This window comes from Lytechinus pictus, chromosome 8 (genome assembly GCF_037042905.1).
Source record: "Lytechinus pictus isolate F3 Inbred chromosome 8, Lp3.0, whole genome shotgun sequence".
NCBI classification, from domain to species: Eukaryota; Metazoa; Echinodermata; class Echinoidea; order Temnopleuroida; family Toxopneustidae; genus Lytechinus; species Lytechinus pictus.
Genome location: NC_087252.1, coordinates 26002884 through 26026620, shown reverse-complemented (window position 1 = coordinate 26026620; position 23737 = coordinate 26002884).

Genomic DNA, 23737 nt, shown 5'->3' with positions numbered 1-23737 from the left:
TATATATGTAAGCTGGCAGTTTCTTCAAGGACATCATCCTATCAGATCAGAACTCAGAGTTTCACGCCAGACTTCATGTCAGAGCATAGTTTATCTCCAACTTGAATACAACATTTATCTTCTGTGGAAGTGTCTGCATGCCATCAATGAACTGTTTGCAGTTATTTTGAGAGAGGAATTCTCAGTTCTCATCGCGATCACCAAGCTGTTTTAATGAACGCTTTTCAACTCATGGATTGCTGAAATTAACTGTTAATCATCATCAACATCGTCTTTTTTAGATTAGATTTAGATTTATTGATTTATTTCATTTCTTTTCTTTCCATTTTTCACATACAAGTCAAAAATACATAAATACAAATACATAAATACAATTACAAAAATGAACATAAGTAACGACCTTATACATTTGCAAAGATTGGGTAATTATACGAAGAAACTTCAACTCGTTACAGTGATTCTTGATATTCATCGTGCTTCAACATCAGTATCATCATCGCCATCATTGTGAACTTTAATTTACGGAATATTCGCCAACCAACTTGGATTTTATCTGGATTTATCGCGATCAGAAATCCATTTAATATGATTGAGCCTAATATCGTGCAGAAACCTTTGACATTCGGACTCCGAATTCAAAGTTAGCCTGTTTTTTGGGGTCCGACCACTTGACCGAAGGTCCGCGAGACCGAGGGTCCGCGAGACCGAGGGTCCGCGAGCCCGAGGGTCCGCGAGACCGAGGGTCCGCGAGACCGAGGGCCCGCGAGACCGAGGGCCCGCAAGACCGAAGGCCCGCGAGACCGATTTTTTCCCTTCATCGGTTGCCGCGGTCGAGTGGTTTAAGGCGCCTCGTTGCAGCGGCGTAGCAGGTGCCTGCAATATTTCCCGGTAACTAAGTTTGGAATCAGTGGCGTTGCTAGGAGTTCATTTTAGGGGACGGTGGTGAGCACGCGAATCGTGCGAAACACGTACTGCGCGCACGAAACGTCTCTCTAGGGGGTGCAAGGAGGGGGTGTTTCTGCTACTTACAGTATAAACTAACGATGCCTTATTTCACTGACACTACCTAATCGTTGACTCTACTATATTTTTATTTTTATGGTGATTCTGCTTCATGATCTTGTGCATTTAATGTTTAACAAGAAAACTGGAAATATCATGGAAATACATACACCTGGAACATTGAACCTTCATTATGGGCAATATTATCTCAGCATTTTTTTTTTCATTTAAACAGAATAATAAGAAGAACAAGAAGGTGAAAGTTCTAAAGAAAAGAACGTAAATTAATTTGTCACTCAAATAAAAGTGCCGGTTTAAATCAGTTTTCCTCCGGGAAGCCTGTCCTCGGGAGAATGGTCATTCGGGGGAGTTTTCATTGGGGAGTTATCATGGGGGAGTCGCCCTCCGGAGGAGTAGTCCTCTCGGGGAGTTTTCCTAAAACCCATTTTTCTATTGTTGTTACTACTTTTGTCATCATGATATCAGCAGCTGCAGCAGTAGTAGAATTAGAAGTCGTAGTAGTAGTTGTTGTAGTAGTTTTGGTAGTCGTAGTAGTAGTAGTCAGGGGCGGATCCAGCCTTCGCCAATAGGGGGGGGGGGGATTTTTTTTCAGCCATATTTTCCCCGATCGGCCGCACGAAGATGATTTTTGCCGGGATTTTTGGTTTCTTTCAAATGGATAATTACTACGAACATGAAGCGCGAGCAGAAATGAACTGATGGAAAAGGTACTGTTGAAGACTGCTTGCAGTTAGCCATAAAGACGTTACATAATGCGAGCGCCAAGCGCGAGCTGAAATTTTTTGACATTTTTACGTAAGGAATTGAAATTCTAAGCACTTTTTGTAACTTAAACAGAGTAGGTATATAACAAACTGATGCGAGCGCGAAGCGCGAGCGGAAAATTTCGAACGAGACACTCTATTCAAGTTTTGTAAATCATGAAAAGGATGAGTAAGTGGGGATCTTGAATTCCTTACATTAAAGGTATAGTGTATGATTGGTTGATCTCAGACAAGGGCAATGAATCAATTTTGAAATTATTACATTCATTAAATACCTATATTATTGCTCTATTTTATCACGGAAAAGAAACTTGCATAACTTTTATATTCTCATGATATTGAGGGGTGAAACATATATTATAACAAATCTCGGTTAAACGATAAAAGTTTGAACTTTCTTATTGACGCCCTCTCGGGTTAAAAAATAAATTGATATTAGAACACCGTTCGAATCATGCATATTCATTACGACTCATGCATATTGATGAAATACGTCATGGCGCATGCGCAGTATCAAGAAATCCCCGTATCAACAAAGTGCAGTACTCTGTGTGTGTAGCTGAGTAGAAAGCAAACATCGAACGGTGCGTGCAAGCTCAATGAGCCGATGCTAGGCGGCTAGCGACATGCTTGCGCTCTGCATTAGTTTCAGATCAGATATAATCCACTATTTGCGATAGCACACACAGGATAAGAATACTATATTGAGCTATATCCATAAATGTATCGTACGCGTGAAAAAGGATTCAGACACGTTGATTATCTGACGTGAATGACGAAGCAAAGGATTGCCCAATACGGCTTACTTTCGGACTCTTATGTCATGAATCTGAAAGTACTCCAAGACTAAAAGAGATACGAGAATCCCAGAGATGGGCAAGGGCCGAGTTCCGAGTTTGATCTTTATTCATGTGGATTGTAGCTCTTTTATGCACCTTTCCCTTCATGTATAGCTTGGCGTGATACATATACGGGAACTACAGCGAGGCGCTATAGCGCAGCTCACTGTATGTATACTCTGTATACTGACTCCTTGGCCCTCCCCAAAGGAAAGGGGGAGGGAGGAGAGAGAAGAAAGAAAGAAGTGGATTGGTGAAAGAGAATCAGGAGAGCCATCATAAAGGGATATGGATACAACATACCCTAATTTGATATTTTGGTGTTTTTTTATCTTTCCTGAATGTTTCAGTCAGTTTCAGATTATTTAGATCCACTCGCAAAGTACAGAGGAGAAATTGGAAAAAAAAGTTAGACCAAAAATATTTAAAACTCTAAACAGACGGCCACCACCATTCTGTCTACAGCCAAGCATGAAGGGAAAGGGCGAAGAGAAAAACGATTACTTTCAGAGCAGGTTCTACGATATAAAACAGGGTTTGTTTAATACGGGGTTAAATATAGGCCTATAGTAAAACATAACGAAGATGCAATCATATATGCCTATAGTAAAACATAACGAATATGCAACCCCAATGCGGGGTTAAATATAGGCCTGTAGTAAAACATAACGAAGATACAATCCCAATGCAACACTTGACTACTCTTCGTTTGTTTAGATTGAACTCGCGAGGTCAAAAGGTGAGCTGAGAAACCTGTTGATGCGAAGTACGTACGTGTAGTCTACATTGTGTAGACCGTGATAGCATGAATGTGACAAACGTACGCATCAAGTTGCTAATTTCTGTTATTTCTGTGCCGAGGTTTTTACCTGACTGCTAAGAAAGCACGAATGCCTGTGAGCAAGCAACCAGGGGACCAACGGCTCAAGGTCTAACAAGCAGAGTAAAGGCGTCATGAGTCAAAAAATGAGGGGGGGGCAGACATGACGTCAGGGACAAGATTTCTGGGAAAACTCTTATTTTTGCATCCACACAAGAAAGCTTGCATCGAGATATGGAAAAATGAGAAGTTGAGTATTGCGCGGTGCACGTGCTTCAGAGTTGTGATTTCCAGGGCCGACCAGCATGTAGAGTCTTACAACAGAACTTTACAAGGCACGCCGTGGGGCAAAGTGCAACAACGTATGTGAAAGAAGACTAAGCAAACCTGGAGAAGCAGCAAGGTGCAACATGTACAAGGGAATTGTGCATGTACATTACGTCTGCTTTGAAATGTGTACATGGGTCGCCGAGTTTTTATGTAGTATGGGGAGGGGGTGGGGGGTAGCCTATAATGATATAGTAGGGCGCTTTATACTTTATACAATCATGGACCTATTAGGTCCATGCTATAATCAAACCATCAGCACGACCGGTGGATGGATGACTGAAAGAATGGATGGATAGGCATATATAAATGGATCCTCCAATTGATGTATTTTCCCAAGAAATGGATGGTCAAAGATAAATGGATACAAATGATGCAGCAATAGATAGGGGCACCCCATGGGAGATCAACTTGCTACCCCTTCATAGACAGTAAACAAGTAGAAAGAATTGATAAAAAGATGAAATTTTATAACAAATGAGAGGAAGAAAGGCCTCCGGGAAAGGCCTATACGCATACAGAGTGTGCACGAGCAGTTCAACCGTTGAAAAAATGTGAATGACTGCGACATGAGCAGGACAAAGACATTACTTGTATCCGGGACTTGCATCTTGATTGGCATAACATTTTAGACTTATTTATCAATGGAATTGTAACTCCCATTTCCCTGCTATAACTATAGGAAAAACGAATGATAACTGTTGTTTTATAGACGTGGAAATTTATGCTTCATATTAGGACCAAAGAGATTCTGGCGTACGTGTCAATATTTCAAAACTCATGCGGGAAAATAATATAATCATTTTTTATGATTGAAAAAAAAGTGCCAAGTTCACACTGTCACGATTTTTTTTTTTGGTGGCGATGCTGAGGAAAATTTGACAAAGCAAAAGAAAAACATTAAAAAAGGTTCCAATACAAAATGTTGGTAATTTTCCTACATTTATCCAATTCGACACCTATACCAGAATTCCAGGGGGAGCTGCCTACATGGAAAATAATGCACGCCGCACCCCATTGTAAAATCTTGGGGGTGCTTTGCACCCCCGGTTCCAAGGGCCTTAATTATAATCGCGGAATAATTAATCGTATCAGATCAGTCGAGGCGATCGTATTGATCGTATAAATAGTTGGAATGGTTCAACTATGTGGTGATGTGGCTTTTTTGCAGGATTTTTTTGCATTTATTGGAATAATATACAAAACAAATTTACAATGCTTGAGACATGATCATAATACAAGTGACAATCGTATATGTAGTGACTGGAGAAATACAATATATAAAAAAATATATATATAATGAGTAAAATGCATAGGCAAACTATATACAGTAAGCAAATATGTGCTTGAAGCATATAGCAGCCAAAATAAAAATGAAATTTCGAAACGAGACAAAAATAAAATTTTTATTTTGGGACAAGCCCCATCTGGCGAGGTTTAATGGGTATACGCTTTTTCTGATCATGGACCCTGATGTACTTAATTTATGATGATGTAATTAATGCACATGTGCTGCCGATGAAAATATAATATTTTGCCTTTATGGGTTTTTTACAACTCCAGGGGGATCAATGAGAATACAGTAATAGTTCTGAATACGCACTGAGAGAAGTGAAGGCCGGGGGGGGGGGGCACTTCCATTGACGAGTGGATACCATGCGCGACCATGGGGTCTCGAAAAGCACCCAAACACGTATTTTCCATATTCTCAAACTGCACCCCTTAACAAGTATTGGCGTCTCAAACCGACCCTTAACAAGTATTGGAAACAAAACGATACTCTTGGCAAGTATTCCCGAAATGAACCCCTAAACAAGTACAGCGATATTTTATTGTTATGTCGGGTCCGTCGGTCGTTGGTTTTACCTTTACACATCATTATTTTGGTTTAGTACGGCCCCATGCACCTTCCACAACTCGCGCAAGTCGGACTCTAAACACGTAGTGTTGGGGCAAAAAGGACATCCTTTATAAAACATTTTAATTTTGTTTCATCATCCCCGAAAATATTACCCTAAACACGTAGCTTTCCTAGCAACATAGATACCCTTTTTTAAATATTTTTGTGTTTTTGACAAAAAGACATCCTTTTTACGTGTTTTTGGGGTCGCGCATGGTATCCACTCGTCAATGTAAGTGCCCCCCCCCCCCCCGGAGTGAAGGCAAAGCGGTCATGGAGCATGCAAGCAAACGAGTAATTATAATTCCTTGAATAGTCATACCATAATAAAGTTGGAGAGGATAATATTGAAATAAATAGAAAAATAACATTAAAAAATGCGAACATAAGGAATACACACAACCCCCAACCCAAGGCTAGGAATTGTGTAAACATCGAAAAATACAGAAAGATGTTAGGAACCTTCCTTGAACTATTGGCGTAAATAATAAACGTAAAATATATGAATTAAGGGGCCAGATATATGTGTCGGGCACAAATCATTTTTTATCGGTGATAGATTTTGACATAATATTCAGATATTAGTTCCCCTTCTCGCTTTCTTTTTGTATTGGCCGTGACAAATTTGGGAATCCATATAGCCCCAATCCTTCCCCATTATTTTGAACGCCACTGATTTCAACTGGATATCGTCAAAAAATATTGATTGATTGATTTTATTTCGCAAGTCACCATAATATATATACAGTAGCATTAAAAACAACAGGCTTACACAGGATGACCCACGAAAGCTCTAAAGCTATTTTCCAGTGGGGAAATAGGCTTTACCTTGTAAATAAATATTACCTTGGAAATAAGCTTTACCTTGTAAATAAATATTTACAAGGTAGTCAAACTGACAGCAGATGCAGCGTGTAAACACAGTATGAATTTCATTACATGATAATAATAAAATGATAATTACGTAATGTCATGGGTGGTGAAACAAGGATGGGACGTTTTGTAATTCGCTACGCAGGCTTTTGATAGTAAAGCTGATGAAATACAGGGTTGAAAGTAAAATAATGTGAAAGACTGAAATGAAACGATCTATTCAAAATATAAATTCCATGAAAGAGAAGCGATTCAAACAGAGTATGATATTGCGTTTACATTCCCTTTGATTCATATTATTTTGATTCCCTTTCAACAATCTACTTCTTTCTTTATTTCTTCTCTCTCCTCCATGCCCCCCTTCCCTTTCTTGGGGCGGCGGGGATGGGGGGGGGGGGTATCGGATATGAGAAAGCCTGCAGTTTAGGTGTTATGGCACACTCGGACAAGTTCAATTTAGTGGCCTAGTAGGTCCATTGGTAAATTGCCAAGTCGTCGACTGCCAAGTGCCAACTTGCACTCACCACATGGTCTGATTTAATTTAGTCCATATCCATTCCGTCCATCAATATTTCGTCGAACAACTATTTGGTCCAGTATCCAATTCATTTTCATTCATTTTGCACAATAGCACGTTGTCCAATTAGACCAAATGGTATATGGACTGAATGGCTATTGGACCAACTGGTTACTAGACGATAGTGGATGAACATAATTATGGTAGACTTTAATGATAGTAGGCGAGTTGGCAATTTGACGATTTGGCATCAGACGAAATGGAAGTAAACTGATCCATGGACTTATATAGTATCACACCGGTATAGATAAAGAGGTACAAAAGTGGAAACGATGCCCGACGGACATGCGCATATCCAGGATTTTGCACCACGAGGGGGTCACTATTTTTGCGCCCCTGTGAACTTTTCGGAAAATTGCACCCCGACCCGACCACTCAGGCAATCAAAGTGCCTAAATGCATTTTGAATTGTCTTATTCCACAACCACGTGAAAAAGGCAATCGAAGACCATTTTTTTTAATGTGTCCATAGTGTGTCCATGTAAAAAAAGATCAAAGTTGTATCCACTTCTTGAAAAGAATAAATGCGACCAGAAAGCATAGAATTTTTAAGCGTTTTGGGGTTTCAATTTAGTTCAACTTTTCATCAGAGTGGTAGACCATATTAAAATTATGTGCGGGAGCTGTAATTTCTTAACCGGGGCTAGATCCAGCTTTCGCCAATAGGGGAGGGGGATATTTTCATCTGTTTTCCGATCAAACATTCTACGCTTTTTGCAACCGTGAACATGATATGTATATGAATTATTTAAACAATTATTATTGATACGAGCGCGAAACGTGAGCTGAATTTTTTTTATATTCTGACCTAAAATTTGAGGGGAAAAAAATCTATGAGCACTTTTGGCAATCAAGAACAGGATGAGTATCTATCAACATTTTATGCGATCACGAAGTGCGAACTGACAATTTTTGAATTCCCAATCCAACACTGGACATCATAAGCACTTTTTATAACCATGAACAGGATGGGTATATAGCTAAATAATTAATGCGAGCGCTAAGCGCGAGTTCAAATTTTTTGATATTCTGACCTCGTAAATTTGTGCGAGTGCGAAGCGCGAGCTTAAAAAGTGATTGATATTTTGACCTAAAATGTGGACATTCTAAGCACTTTTGGTAATCATGAACAGGATTGTCATCTAACTAAACATTGATGCGTCCGCAAAGAGCGAGATGAAATTTTTTTCATATTCTTACCTAAAATTTGGACATTTGAGTAAGCATTTTCGGTTATCATGAAAAGGATGATCAGTAACAAAACATTTTATGCGATCACGAAGTGCGAACTGACAATTTTTGAATTCCCAATCCAACACTGGACATCATAAGCACTTTTTATAACCATGAACAGGATGGGTATATAGCTAAATAATTAATGCGAGCGCTAAGCGCGAGTTCAAATTTTTTGATATTCTGACCTCGTAAATTTGTGCGAGTGCGAAGCGCGAGCTTAAAAAGTGATTGATATTTTGACCTAAAATGTGGACATTCTAAGCACTTTTGGTAATCATGAACAGGATTGTCATCTAACTAAACATTGATGCGTCCGCAAAGAGCGAGATGAAATTTTTTTCATATTCTTACCTAAAATTTGGACATTTGAGTAAGCATTTTCGGTTATCATGAAAAGGATGATCAGTAACAAAACATTTTATGCGATCACGAAGTGCGAACTGACAATTTTTGAATTCCCAATCCAACACTGGACATCATAAGCACTTTTTATAACCATGAACAGGATGGGTATATAGCTAAATAATTAATGCGAGCGCTAAGCGCGAGTTCAAATTTTTTGATATTCTGACCTCGTAAATTTGTGCGAGTGCGAAGCGCGAGCTTAAAAAGTGATTGATATTTTGACCTAAAATGTGGACATTCTAAGCACTTTTGGTAATCATGAACAGGATTGTCATCTAACTAAACATTGATGCGTCCGCAAAGAGCGAGATGAAATTTTTTTCATATTCTTACCTAAAATTTGGACATTTGAGTAAGCATTTTCGGTTATCATGAAAAGGATGATCAGTAACAAAACATTTTATGCGATCACGAAGTGCGAACTGACAATTTTTGAATTCCCAATCCAACACTGGACATCATAAGCACTTTTTATAACCATGAACAGGATGGGTATATAGCTAAATAATTAATGCGAGCGCTAAGCGCGAGTTCAAATTTTTTGATATTCTGACCTCGTAAATTTGTGCGAGTGCGAAGCGCGAGCTTAAAAAGTGATTGATATTTTGACCTAAAATGTGGACATTCTAAGCACTTTTGGTAATCATGAACAGGATTGTCATCTAACTAAACATTGATGCGTCCGCAAAGAGCGAGATGAAATTTTTTTCATATTCTTACCTAAAATTTGGACATTTGAGTAAGCATTTTCGGTTATCATGAAAAGGATGATCAGTAACAAAACAGTTTATGCGATCACGAAGTGCGAACTGACAATTTTTGAATTCCCAATCCAACACTGGACATCATAAGCACTTTTTATAACCATGAACAGGATGGGTATATAGCTAAATAATTAATGCGAGCGCTAAGCGCGAGTTCAAATTTTTTGATATTCTGACCTCGTAAATTTGTGCGAGTGCGAAGCGCGAGCTTAAAAAGTGATTGATATTTTGACCTAAAATGTGGACATTCTAAGCACTTTTGGTAATCATGAACAGGATTGTCATCTAACTAAACATTGATGCGTCCGCAAAGAGCGAGATGAAATTTTTTTCATATTCTTACCTAAAATTTGGACATTTGAGTAAGCATTTTCGGTTATCATGAAAAGGATGATCAGTAACAAAACAGTTTATGCGAGCGCGAAGCGCGAGCTGAATAAAAATCTATATATTTTGATACAAAGTCAGACATTCTAAGCACTTATCTTACCATGAACAGGATCGCCACCTTACTAAACAATTAATGCGAAGAGTAGGATGAATTTGTTTTTATATTCTGATCTAAAATTAGGACTTTCTAGGCACTTTTGGTAATCATGAACATGATTGGTAATTGATGGGAGCAAACATGAGTTTGGCACCCCCTCCCCTCCCTAGGTAAATTGAACCTGAATTTGATGCACCGAGACAAATATCAAATTGGCGTGTGGTGAATATCCATTCTGCACCCCCTAGGTTGAACATCAATTCGGCGCCCCTATATGTCAAACAGCAACTCGACAACCGTATATAGAAAAAAATTATTCGGCGCCCCATCGCCAAGGTTAAACATCATTTCGGTGCCCCTATGTCGAACATCTATACGGCGCCCCGAGGTAAAACATTAATTCGCCCCCCCCCCTAGGATGAAGATCAATTTGGCACATCCTAGGTCGAACATCAATTCGGCGCCCCTAAGCAAAACATAAATTCGGCACCCGCTATATACATACTCTAGGTTGAACATCAATTCGGCGCATCCACCCCCCCTCCCCATGTCAAACAGCAATTCGTCAACCCCTTTTCTTTCCTTCCCTTTTCTCCCTATTTTGGCGCCCCCGAATACGCACATGGTAGAGCTACGGATATAGAGAAATAAGGACAAAGATGTAATGAAAATATAAAAACTCTTGAAATACTTTACGTTTTCTAGGCAAACAAGAATCCAAACTCCAAAGCGTATAATAACGTCCGGCTGAATAGACCTCCATTTGCATCCTGTTTGATATGCTTTCCTGTAAGTTCCATTGTGGGCAAAATAAAGGGCAAAAGTAAGTCTGCTTTCTTTGAGAGGGTGTAAATGATGATATATTCAAATACCAGCGAGTGCCATAGGTGACGGAATCATAGGCGACGGAACGTATTTTCAATTTTTTTTTTTTTTTTTTTTTTTTTTTTTGGGGGGGGGGGGGACAAAGCGAAAAAAGGCACTTATATGCAAAAAATTGCATTTTTTATGCAAACTTATATTTTCACCATGAGATTATCATCTGTGTTAAGTAGTTGTGCGTTTTGTAGTAATTAAATTGAGCAAAACCTTTTTAAAGTCTGTTCTGATTGATAAAATATCTATTTAGGCTTTATTTTTCCGGGAGCGAGCGTAGCAAGCAAACAGTTTGAACATTTTCAAATCTGAAGTTGTGAAACTCGCCGCTTTTTGGTCAAATCGCGCAAATTATTGTTAAAAGAGCATTCTTGCGAGGTGTTAAGAGCGCAAATCGCGAGCTATAAATTCTAGACATTGCTTGTACTAACATGACTAATAAGACATGAAAATCAAACATTCCGAGCAATTTTGTTATGAAAAAGATGTGCATCTAATTGAAGAATGGACGCGAGCGCGATATTCCAACCAGAAAACTGGACATTCTAAGCACTTTTTTAACCCAAGAACTTAATTGTGTGTCTTAATAAATAATAATTGATGCGAAGCGCGGCGAGCCGAAAATTTGTAATATTTCAACCTGAAAACTGGATATTCTAAGCAGTTTGAAACCAAGAACATAATGTGTACCTTTGATGCGAGCGGAAAGCGCGAGCTGAAGATTTGTGACATTTAAACCTGAAAATTGAACATTATAAGCACAAGTTGTAACCAAAACAAAGTGAGTGCCTTCCTAAAAAATAAATGATGTGGGCGCGAAGCGCGAGCCAAAAATTTTGTGATTTCCAACCTAAAATGTATCGTTTGACTTCAAAAAGGGTATTTTATTTTGAAAAGGGACATTCATGTACATCATTTTGAAATAAGTGCACTCTCCATTTAAAAAAGGCATTTTTTCCTACTGGGATTTTTTTATGTAGGGGGTTAAGTGCCCCTGCCGCCCCCCGGTTCCGCCGCCCCTGCTGCTAATATAGCCTCGGGTTATAATTTTTATCTAAGTTCAAACTGGTATTAACAAAAATATGTTGGTATGACTGCATTTTATAACGATGGTTTTCTTTAAAATATATATTTTTTACCATTTCGATCCATCACATTTTTGCATTTTTTTGTCCGTCGATATGCCCAGCGCTGAGAGGTCATGCCAAAACGTGATTTTGCATGAAGTACATTCTCTGAACCATCATCGGAACTTCGGAATCACACAGAGATGGAAGACCCCTTCCCCCAAATAGTTCCGCCTAGCTGTATGTCCTCGAATATATATATATATATTTAATAAGACATCAGAAATGCGAAACACAAATTCACGAGTAATGCAGTTTTTGCAATAAAATTTGCAATTTTATTATATATATATCACCATGATAAGTACGTAATTTTATTATCCGAGCACATGCAGCGGACCGAGGAGGAGTGGGTGGAGGGAGAGGCACCTAGGAGACGTCATACTTGTTCTTGTTCAGTATACTACCATAACAAGTTGAAAAGAAAAATGCAAAGAGAAACTTGGAGGGGGATCGATGTTACATGGTTATAACATACAGACCTACGCACCGGTATCATAGGCGGATCCAGGAGGCCGACGTTACGCCCCCCCCCCCGATATTGGCGGCGCAAAGTAATATGAACGAAAGCAGAGGGGGGGGGATATAAGAGGAAGAATGAATAAAAAAAGGTGAGGGGAATTCAGACTTGGGGAGGGGTGGGAGCCAATCATGTCACTACACAAGTATAAAAACAATTTAGCCCGCGCTTTGTGTTCGCATTGCCTGTTCGATGGAACATATATTCATCTATACCAATTCATTTATTGATTTATTCATTCAGTCATGGTTAAACAGGTTCACAAGTTCAGAGTTATTAGTATATAAAATCATAGTAACAAGTACAATGACAAGGTATAATTCATATCGAAATAGTATGAGACATAAAGAAATATTAACTGATCAATGTAATACAAAACACGGAAACATTGTTGAAGGGCTTATAGTAAAACGAACAAGGGAACTAAATAGGCCTTTACTTATTCAAATTTTTGAGCACCTTATCCGTCAGTGTGCATCTTAATTGTTTAATGATCATATTGCTCAGATCAATTTTCAGGACACAATACACAGTCCGAAAATAATACCTCACGCTCGCATTTTTTATAGGGTTTAGTACTGTTACGACTATAGATTCCAACAAAAACTAGCTTTGAGCTGCCGATCGATCGGGAAAAATGTGGATGAAAATATTGTTCACCCCGGCCCCGTTATTAGTGAAAGCTGGATCCGCCCCAGAATATATTGTTTAAAAAAAAAGGCATAGGCCACGCGGTATTTGTCATTTTTTTGTGATAAATACATTGAGGCAGTATATTGACAAATAATCACTGGAAGAGAAAGAGCATCTTATAGGCCTATATAACGCACAAAGCAAAATAATGAAGAATGGCGGCAAAGCTAGTTCAATACAAAATGATTTCCTTTTCCTTTAAAAAAAATGTTACAACACGTTATAATAATGAACAAATCAAAATACAGAACCTGAAGAAATTGATAACGATTCAGTGAATCGGAATCGAAACAAAAATGCGTATGTAAATATAATTATAAAATAGAAATAAAAAACGGGGAAAAAAATAAGAATAGCCCTTTCACAAGCAACCATAATTCTCCCTCCCTTCATACCCTGGACAAGTAAAGAAAAAAAAATACAGCTAGAGAAACGAAGCAAAGATGAAAAGCAAGGAAAGGGAAGGAAGCCGTCTCTCGGTACCTGGTACTCTGCCCAGATACCAAGATGTACGTAGGACCTATTCTCCGCGATTTGAAAAACAACGTGCATAACATCACAATTATTATGATGGTCATTTAAAAAAGTTCCTTGGTTGTTTCCAAGTTATTTAATTTGCCGTCGAGGGACTGCGCGAATGCACACGCTCCTACAGGATATGAATGAAAAAGTCGCAAACAGACTCCGCCGTTCAATCCGATACTGTACTGTATAGCCGGTATACAGATCGGCACGTGAGACAAGCGCTGAGGCGATGGATATGAATATTCATGAGCAGGTATTGATGTCATTTGGTCTCAAGGTGGCGCTCTTCATTTTTTATATCAATTTCAAAATCTGCATCAAAAGAAAGCTCACTTGGCAAAATTTCTCTTCTTTATATATTTTTTTGAGAATAAAAACAGTTCTTTTGGCCAATGCAATACATTTTATGGACTCAGAACTTGTTTATGAGTATTTTGAAAAGCGAAGAGTGAAATCTAAAAGAAAGTTTTGAAATAAACCAATGTCACAATTTACCTTTAATAATGCGAGCGCAAAGTGCGAGCAGAAACTTTTTGATATTGTGATCTCAAATTGGATAATGATTTCAATAGAGAACAAGTTGACTATCTAAATAAACGTGCGCGTGCGTATTTCATACTTATATAGTCCTAGAATCTAGGCATTCTAAATAAATCTTTCATCATGAAAATCAAAGCGAGCGCGAAGCGCGTGCTTAAACTATTTGATATTCGATATTCCGATCTGAAAAACAGTCAATTTCAACTGTATTATTTCGAGCACTTTGTAGGAAAATTGTGAGGTGGATAAAGAGCTGATATTTTTAATCATTATTACTTTGAGTTTTAATATAGGACCGGGACATCCTTAGACATGCATCTTGCTATTCCTCTTGCTAAGTGCGAGATGAAACACAAGGGACACTTTAATTATTAAATTAATATCTTATTCATTAATGCCTAATGAGGGCACGAAATCTGATGATATCATGGCCTGAAAACTGAACATCTCAAGCACTTTTGTAATTATAAATTGGATGTATCAAGTTAATATATTTTAATCATTAATGGGAGTGGAAATCGCGATTTTTTTTTATAAACAGTCATGAAAAGAGGATTTTAAGTAGTTTGTTGTATAATCAATATTGAGACATACATAACTCGCCAATCAAGATGCGAGCGTTAAGCGCTAGCTGATACGTTTTGACAATCAGAACTGAAAAGTGATACTTTGAAAACTTTATGGAATACACGAACATAATAGGTACCTGATAAATCAAAATTTGCGATCGCGTAGCACGAGCGAAAAATGTTAATGTTCAGCAGTTCAGACCATGAAAATTACATTTTTACAGAGCAATTTTAACAAACAATTTGTAAATCACACAAAATAATGAAAGTTCGATTTCCGAGGTAAAATTTGTTTTGTACATTGACTTCCAAACTTGATATTAAAACTCCATATTGAACAAGATATGAAAATCACCTAATGCGAGTGCGAAGCGCGAGCGAAAATTTGATATAGTGACATAAAAGATTCTTTTTATTTTCCAAGTCTTCCCCTCATTTTATTTTCTTAATTCGTCTTCCTCCTCTTCTTTTTTGTCCTCTTTATTTCCCCTTTTTATTCTTTCTTTCATTTTTTTTCTTGCTCCACCAATAGGGGGGGGGGGGGGGGGAGGGGGGGGGGGGGGCTCGGGCCCCCCTGGATCCGCCTATGGTAGTAGTAGCAGTTACATTATCATTATTGTTTTAATCATCATTATTATTATCATTATTATTACTATCATTTAAGTCCTTATAATTATTCGGCATTTTTGTTTTGCCTTGTTTCATTTTGTCTCCTTTGTTTAATTCATCACTTTAGTTTATTGAATCAATTTTTAATACCGACACTCCAAATAAATGGATAAATACTTTCCTAAAACCAGACAACGTTTTATAAACACTCCTGTATGTTAAAGGTATGTCTCTGAAATCCAGATGAAGAAAAAATGGTAGATAAGGTAAATGATAATAAAAATGACCGTAAAAGGGAAGGAAAATAAATAAATAGAAGCGCCGAGTTCACATAGAGCATAGAGAAAAGACGTAGACAAAAATCACGAAGAAAAAAGAAGCGAAATTATTTAGGAATAAGATGTTAACATAATTATATAAAGAGAACGGAGAAGGAGAGAGAGGGGGGATTCAAGAGGAACGATAGGAGAAATTGAAAGTAAAGAGAGCTGTGAGAAAAATACAGAGGAAAAAAACTTGGAAGAATATCCAATTTATTTGAATGTGCTCTGTGTCTATCAGTGTGTGGGATGAGTGTGTGCGTTTCTATGCAAAATATGGTTAGGATATTTCTATTTAAAAAAATCTTGAAATTTGCAACAGCTCACTTTGGATGCGGCGCCATTGTATTTGGGTTCGTCAATCTAATTGTTGTAACATTTTTTGGTTTCACCTCGGTTGTGTAGATTTCTTCAGAGACTATGGTATGATTTCGTTATACGATGAAGTGAGAGAGGGGATGGGGTGTCCGATTTCGTAGTATATTATGAAAGGCATCTTTGCAAACTATCCCCAGTCTAATAATACTCCGGCAGAAGCTGAAATGTTATCTAAAAAATTGATATTAAAAAAGGAATCTATTAATGAATAGCTGAATGAATGAATGAACAAAATGATCAATTATATTTATCAATTGATTACACCCTCGTAGCAAAAAAAACGCCACCCCCTCCCCCCCCCCCCAAAAAAAAAGAGGGGGAACGTGAGCGAGAAAATAAAAATGTATAGGAGAACGTTAGACGAGCGAAACAGACAGGGAATAGTTCAAGGGATCGCCACAGCTTCTCCCTCCATGCATGACCCCCCCCCCCCGGGAACGCAGTGTTTCACACGCTTCGCGTGCTGACTACCGCCTCCATAAATTAAACCCCAGCTTCGCCACTAATTTTTTACTTAGTTAACGGGAAGTTTTGGCTGTGCCCCTCCCCCCCCCATTTCAGGCAGAAAACGTAAGAAGAGTGCAGTGGCGTAACAGGGGTCGGTGGCCAGGGGGGGGGGGGGGGGGGGGGCAAGAGCCAACAATTTCCCGGTCCTATCATGGAACTGGCAATGGCATCATGAAGCAAAGATTTGAGGGGGCGATATATGGAGTATATCGGGCAAATCTCATTTTGTTGCCTCCTTCATTTTCTTTTATTTCCCCTTGGCTGTGGAGCTACCCCCCCCCCCCAGTACGCCAGTGCTTCAACGCAAAGCTTAATGCAAAAAGGGTCCATATAGGGGCCCGTTATAGAGCTTTTTAAAGGTTAAAGATGAAGAGTCCCCACTGCACGGGGTCTTGACTCTTGGACAGAGCCCCCGGTAGCTTTGGAGATTTAGCAAGTTTATGATAGACTTTCATACGAAATTATGTCATATACCATCCATCTTTCTTCCCGCTCGTTATCTTAAATCCTCAGCAGCCCGGTAGTAATATTTAGTCCCTTCTCTTTATTTTCCAATTTAAATTTTGCCTCATTCTATTCTATCTTCATTTCCCGCTTTTGTTTGCCTTTTTGTCATCTTTAATGTTATTATTTCCCTGTCTTACTAATCATGCTAATGTATTTGTATATCGGGGAAATTTATTTTTTCTCACATGTCATTCTTTCCGTCCTTTTCCCAAGTTCTTTCCGTTTTCCCCTTTCATTTTTTTTTCCTTACTTTTCTTTTCTCCTTTCCTTTTCCCCTTCCTTTTCCCCTTTCCTCTTTTTTCTTTTCCTTTCCCTTTCCCTTTCCCTTTCTTTCTTTCGATCCCCCTTTTTTTTTCTTTTTCCCGTTTTTTAATTTTCCCGGTGAACTCCTCCAGGGGATGGGGGGAAGCTTGCTGCCCCCCTGCACCCCCGCCTGTTACGCCACTGGAAGAGTGGATGCAGACAAGGAACGATTCAAAGAAACGTCGGAGCTTCCGCAATAAAAATCCCCCTCTCTTCGTTAACAGGCAGAGAACGTGAGAAGAGCAGGCCGGAGCGGGCAAGGAACAATTCGAAGAAAACATCGGAGCTTCCGTGCTTCGCGCGGGAGGGGGAAACTCCTCTTAAAATATGGATCGCCTTTCGTGCGCTCATTATTAAGTGTTTCTCACACTTCGCGTGCTCACCACCGCCCCCTAAAATGAAATCCTATAGCAAAGCCACTGATTCTAGACTTTAATAGTTACCGGGAATTTTTTGCTCTCCCCCCCCCCTCCAATAACAGGCAGAGGACGTATTAAGATGAGCAACAGCAGATAAGAACAATTCAAAGGAACGTCGGACCTTCCGCACTTCTCGCGGGTAGGTACACTCCCTTCCCTGCACCCCCCCCGGGAACGCGCTTCCCGTGCTAACTACTGCCACCTAAACTGAAATTCTAGTTATGCTAGACGGAATTACTGGGAAATATTGGCGCTGCCCCCCCCCCCTCCTCTGATAACAGGCACCTGTTACGCCGCTGCAACGAGGCGCCTTAAACCACTCGACCGCGGCAACCGATGAAGGGAAAGAATCGGTCTCGCGGGCCCTCGGTCTCGCGGGCCCTCGGTCTCGCGGACCCTCGGTCTCGCGGGCTGTCACCTGTTTTTTGGTGTCATCTACCTACAAACCAAAAAAGATTTAACCCTAATTCTCCCGCCCCCCCCCTCGACAATTTTCGCGATATAGCTGCTGCGCGAAATTGTTCGACCTCGCCGCTCACTGACTTTTTATTAAAATCTCGCGCAAATTTTGAGATCAAATTTGTGACGTCCGGGTACGCGGTTACGACATTACGCAACATTATGTAAGTGCATGTCAGACCCAAAATTGCTCATAAACGTGATTTCATGTACAAATCCAATGCAAATTGTGTATTTAGCCAAAATTCATAAATGTATCAATATTTCTACTTTTACTCATTAAACTTAATTAATTTTGTCTTTTTTATGATCAGAATTAAGTCTGGAATGATTTCCATTGAAAAAACAATAGAAAACAAAGAGTAAAAAAAAAAATACATAAGAAATTCATAAAATAATAAAATACATAAGAAATTGATTTCCAAACCGAAGTTTTTTTTAATTCAGATCGTTAAAAATGCTACAAAGAATATTTTCACCAAAAATTAGCATTCTAGGAGCTTTATTTAGTGAATTAGAGCAAAAAGTATGATTTATACATAAATTAGCATATTTAATTCATATAAAATAAAATCTCATTATTTCGGAAAATTTCACCATACAGCCTTGTAGATTACATCGCTCACTACCAGCGTGCAAATTTTTGCGTCGTTAGCGCTATCCGCGGCCGAGATCTTAAGGGGGGCCATAATGCCCCCCCCCCCCGGGAATGACAAGAATCAAAATACCCTGGAAGATTTAGGGTTAAAATATATGCAATATTTTTCAAATTATTGCATGGAAACCAACTCGCATATTTGATGAGCTGTGACCATTGACCTGCGGACTCCGAATTCTAACTTAGCCTGTAGTTTGGTGTCATCTACCTACACACATTTTTTTAAAAATCTTAATGGATTTTGTATATTTAATGATATTTTCGAATTATTGCGTGGAAACCAAGTGGGGAACGGACGGACGGACGGACGGAAGGAAGGATGGACGGACGGACAGGAGCAACGCTTATTGTCCCCTACGGACTTCGTCTGCGGGGGCATAAAAATATAAACTCCAATCGCACTTCCCGCTCGCTGTGTTGCATGTTAAGAGAGATGAATATCTGTTCAAGAAGGATAAACGGGGCTCAAAATTATAATGTTCTCAAGTTAGGTCAATATGCATACATTTTCTGCTCGCAATTCTCTATTTTTCATTATTTTATTTTTTATTTTTAACGAGCTGCGCATCTTGTCCTAAATTACCAAAAAAAAAACGGTGCTTAGTAGCAGCTGGCGCTGCGCGCTGTCATTATTTAGTTGATAAGCTATGTCCTCTTCATGAACCAATGCCAACAGTTCTTAACAAGTTACCTTTTGGGTCAGTATATTAAATATTCAACTCGCACTTCGCGCTCTTGTTAATTGCTCAGTTAGGAAGTGCATCTTGTTCATGACTACAACAAAAAACTACCTAAAATATAATTTTTCGCAGAGGTAAGTGCATTGTCCCAAAAAATTGAGCTTGCACTTCACGTGCTCACATTATTCATTTAGGCCTTATAAGAAAAAGGCTAAGATTGTCATTTCAAGGCCCCCAAAATAACTACAAATAGTCTTTTTTCAGCCAATGTGGAAAAATGAAGATGGATACGTCCCGTAGGCGAAAGCTTTATAAACCCCTGGAGTGGGGGTATCCACTCCCACACAATCCATTCGCTCGGTCTCTTTGCTCCCTCACTGAGGATCTCCCTTGTCACTAAATTGTATCCCCTTCAAGATTTTGCCCCATAAAAAACTGAACATGCTGTGAGTATTCCGGCGCGCCTGATGAATTGTTTAGCAAGGACATCGGTATGTATTTTTGGGGGAGGGGGGGGGGGGGAATAAGTGGATGGGTTGGAAATTCGATACGTAATGCATGTGGCATGCACGGTTAGGAATGATTGAGCTATTTCATTTATTTTAAGGCCTATACAGCTTCATTGATGATATACGGATGCAACTCGACTGTATTCTCCTATACCATAGACACATTCGTGACAAGGGGGGGGGGGGGTAGAACGATTATGACTGATCCCCCCCCCTCAAAAGGGGGTAAAACGGATAATTTTTTCTGGATAAGAAGCATAAATTGCATTGGTTAGAATGACTGCAGATGACATTCGAGGCATGATTATCATAATACAATTTATATTAATTGCTTCCCTCATGAGAACATTCACCCCCACCCCTCCCCCCCCCCTGTTTTGATATCCCGATAACATTTAGCCGAATATTATGGATAATACTAGGTATTCGGAATGATTGCAGCGTTGCGACATTAATTCCCTCTCACAAAATGAAATAAGTTGCGTGTCAGCAGGGGAGCTAATAGCTGCCCGAGCACTATTGTGCCTATTATAGGCGTCAGAAGCAACAAAGAATGGGGAGCAAAACAATTTTTAGCCCCCTTGTTCCATTTTTTTCAAAGATATTTCACGCGTTCTTTATAATTCAGTTTGTTCAGACATTTCTTCATGATTGCAATCGATAATGTTTTGCTCGGCCGAATATTATTTCATATCAGAAGCGACCAGAATGGGCATAGTGCATTGTTTTGTATAACATGTTTTAATTGTCTTCTCTCAAATAAAATATACAATAACAATATAAAACTCAAAGGCAAAATTATATAAGTGAAGCAAGAATTATCAGAGAATTACATTTCTAAAAATGATCACTGAGAAAGGAAATCATTATTGAAGAACATGTAACTGGTTTCTAATTCAGATTTAAATTCATAAGAATCTGAAATTATAGTAGAAAAGTGAGAAAAAAAAAATTAACCGGTGGAGTGAGTCCACCATCCCCACGATACCCGACCCCTCCCCTATAAATCAAATCTTGCTTGCTTCCTTTCTTTCGTTTTGAAAACATGTATCATAACTTTCTCACATATTTCATTTAATTGACATACTCTACAATGAGTTCATAAATCATTTCATTTGATTCTACTACCGTAAAAAATATACAAGACTGGAAAAAAAATAAACAACGAATCGTTTTCCACCCTTCTACATAATAATTCTTAATCTGAATGAGAGTATATCGAACATAATCTTAATTGTATAATTTCAATTGTATCTAAAACAAAAATTATTTTTGCCATATCAGTATCAGTATCTATTTACATACTTCAACTTGCAACTCCACATGCCCCCTGAAGTTGAAAAGTAATTATTTAGTGATAAAATAAAGAATAAAGACTCTATTCTTGTCGAAAATTATCAATTTCATTAAAAAAAAAATGAAACCTTAATCTCTGACAGGGCAAGTAATAGGCCCTACTTATAAATAAATTTAATGTATTAAAGACGGTAGCCTCGCGTCCGTCGTCGAGTATGTGCCATTTTTACCCCTTGAAAAACTGAAATCTTTCGTTTTCCATTTTTTCTAGTGTACTAAATAAAATGTGAAGCTGTATAAGGGTATACAAGTTATGATTATAAAACTTCAAAGCGAAGCTTTCGCGATGTCCACTTTCCACGAATTTTGTTTTTGAATGATTTATAAACGCGACATTTATTTTCCATTTTTACCCAAAAATCCAAATTCCTACTGTGGGAAGGGGCATAGATCAAGGGGAAAGGGGGTGAAGCAGCACCCCCTCCCCTATTGGTGGCTATAAGAAAGTGTGCGTAGTAATCTATGTATAGATTGAAGAAGCTTAATGTGCACTGTACATGGGTGTCTTCGTGGGTGAAGTATTCATTATAACGAAGTTGTATAGTATATAGAGGCGGCGGATCGGGGGGGGGGTGGCACATCCGGCCCGCAACCCCCCCCCACCTTGAGAGACATAGTCAAAATTTTCAATGCAAATATGCCATTCTTACGTACCTGTGTGCCCACGTTTTAGAGTCACGGCATATTTTTTTTAATTCGAATTTGTCGTTCATACACAAGCGAGGACCCTTTTTTGCTTGTCAGATTTTACGTGGAGGAAATTTTGATGAAAACCATTTGTTTTTATTTTTGTGTTTGCGTGTCAAATTTTCTTCTGGGAAATTTGCCCTCCCCCTCCTTTGCAAAATCTAGCATCCGTCCCTATATATTTCCTATAATGCCATAATTAATTCATTGCTATCATTTCAGTGTTTTTTATCAGTGAATAAATTATCTAATTAGTAGTTTTATAATTAGTAACTGTTTCCTTTTGATAATATAAATATTTCAGTTTTATTCATATCATTTAAGTAAAAAATTATTGATGTTATCAAGCATTGTTTTTGACTCATTTTATGTTGACTTTATTTTCATATATGATATTATGATTTTTGTTGTTCTTTAGTGTTTTATTCAGTTCATTGCACTCTAAAAAGGTTCCCCCAATATTGAGTTAAATGGGAACATGCATGATGGTTGGATAAGAGGATACCCAATATGTTGTCAATTTAACGCAATGTTGCGCTGAAATAGCCCAACATGGGGTAAAAAGATACCCAACAAACATGCATGTACTTTTCTATCCAATATTGGGTAAAGTTTTACTCAGTGTTTTTAGAGTGTGGTGAAAACAGTTTTATACTGATCTTTTATATTTGAATAAATATGTTCTAATAAATAAATAAATAGCAACAAAAGGGCTATTCAAACAAAGAAATTACTTGACTGAGTCATAAGTGTAAATTTCATCTGAACCCTAACTTGCCAAACATGGAAAATATAGCTCATCTGATGTCTTCAATAAATTAAGTCGTTGCAATGTTAGAAGTACAATTAAGGTATGTTAGTACGCAGATTGTTTCGCTTGGGGAGGCAGGCTTAAATTTGTTTTCGAAAAAAAAAATCGGAAGCGAGGGTGCAAAGCGACCGAGCTTGTCATTGGGGCTTATTTGCTTTTTGTCAATTGAAATCGAAGGATTTTGTGCATACTTTTGGTGAATTTTGTGGAAAATTTCAGTAAAAAAAACTTCAGTTTTCTGAATTTCGGGGGTTGAAAGGGGACAACTGTTTACCTTTCCCCTCTTGCGTACAGCCGTGAATGAGGGTTTCAGTATACAGCTAAAAAAGTAGTTTCTCTTTCATATTTTGGTATTTTATCCATAATATCTTAATGTTGGCCCTCGTAAATCACCCTTTTATGCACTCTACATATATCATCCGTTTATTGTTGTCTTTCTCTTAACGCGTATTTGATCAAAATGGTGCCGGATAAACCGAAGAAGAGGTATCGAGCGCCTGACTACTCTGAGATATGTTTTAACTTATAGACCCTGCAACAAGAATTCATTCATCATAGGCGGATCCAAGGGGCCCGCCCCCCCCCCCCCATTGGCAGAGCAAAAAAAAGCGGGGGGGGGGGAGAAACAAAGAAAGGGAAAGAGAGGAAAACAAAAGACATGAAAAAAGA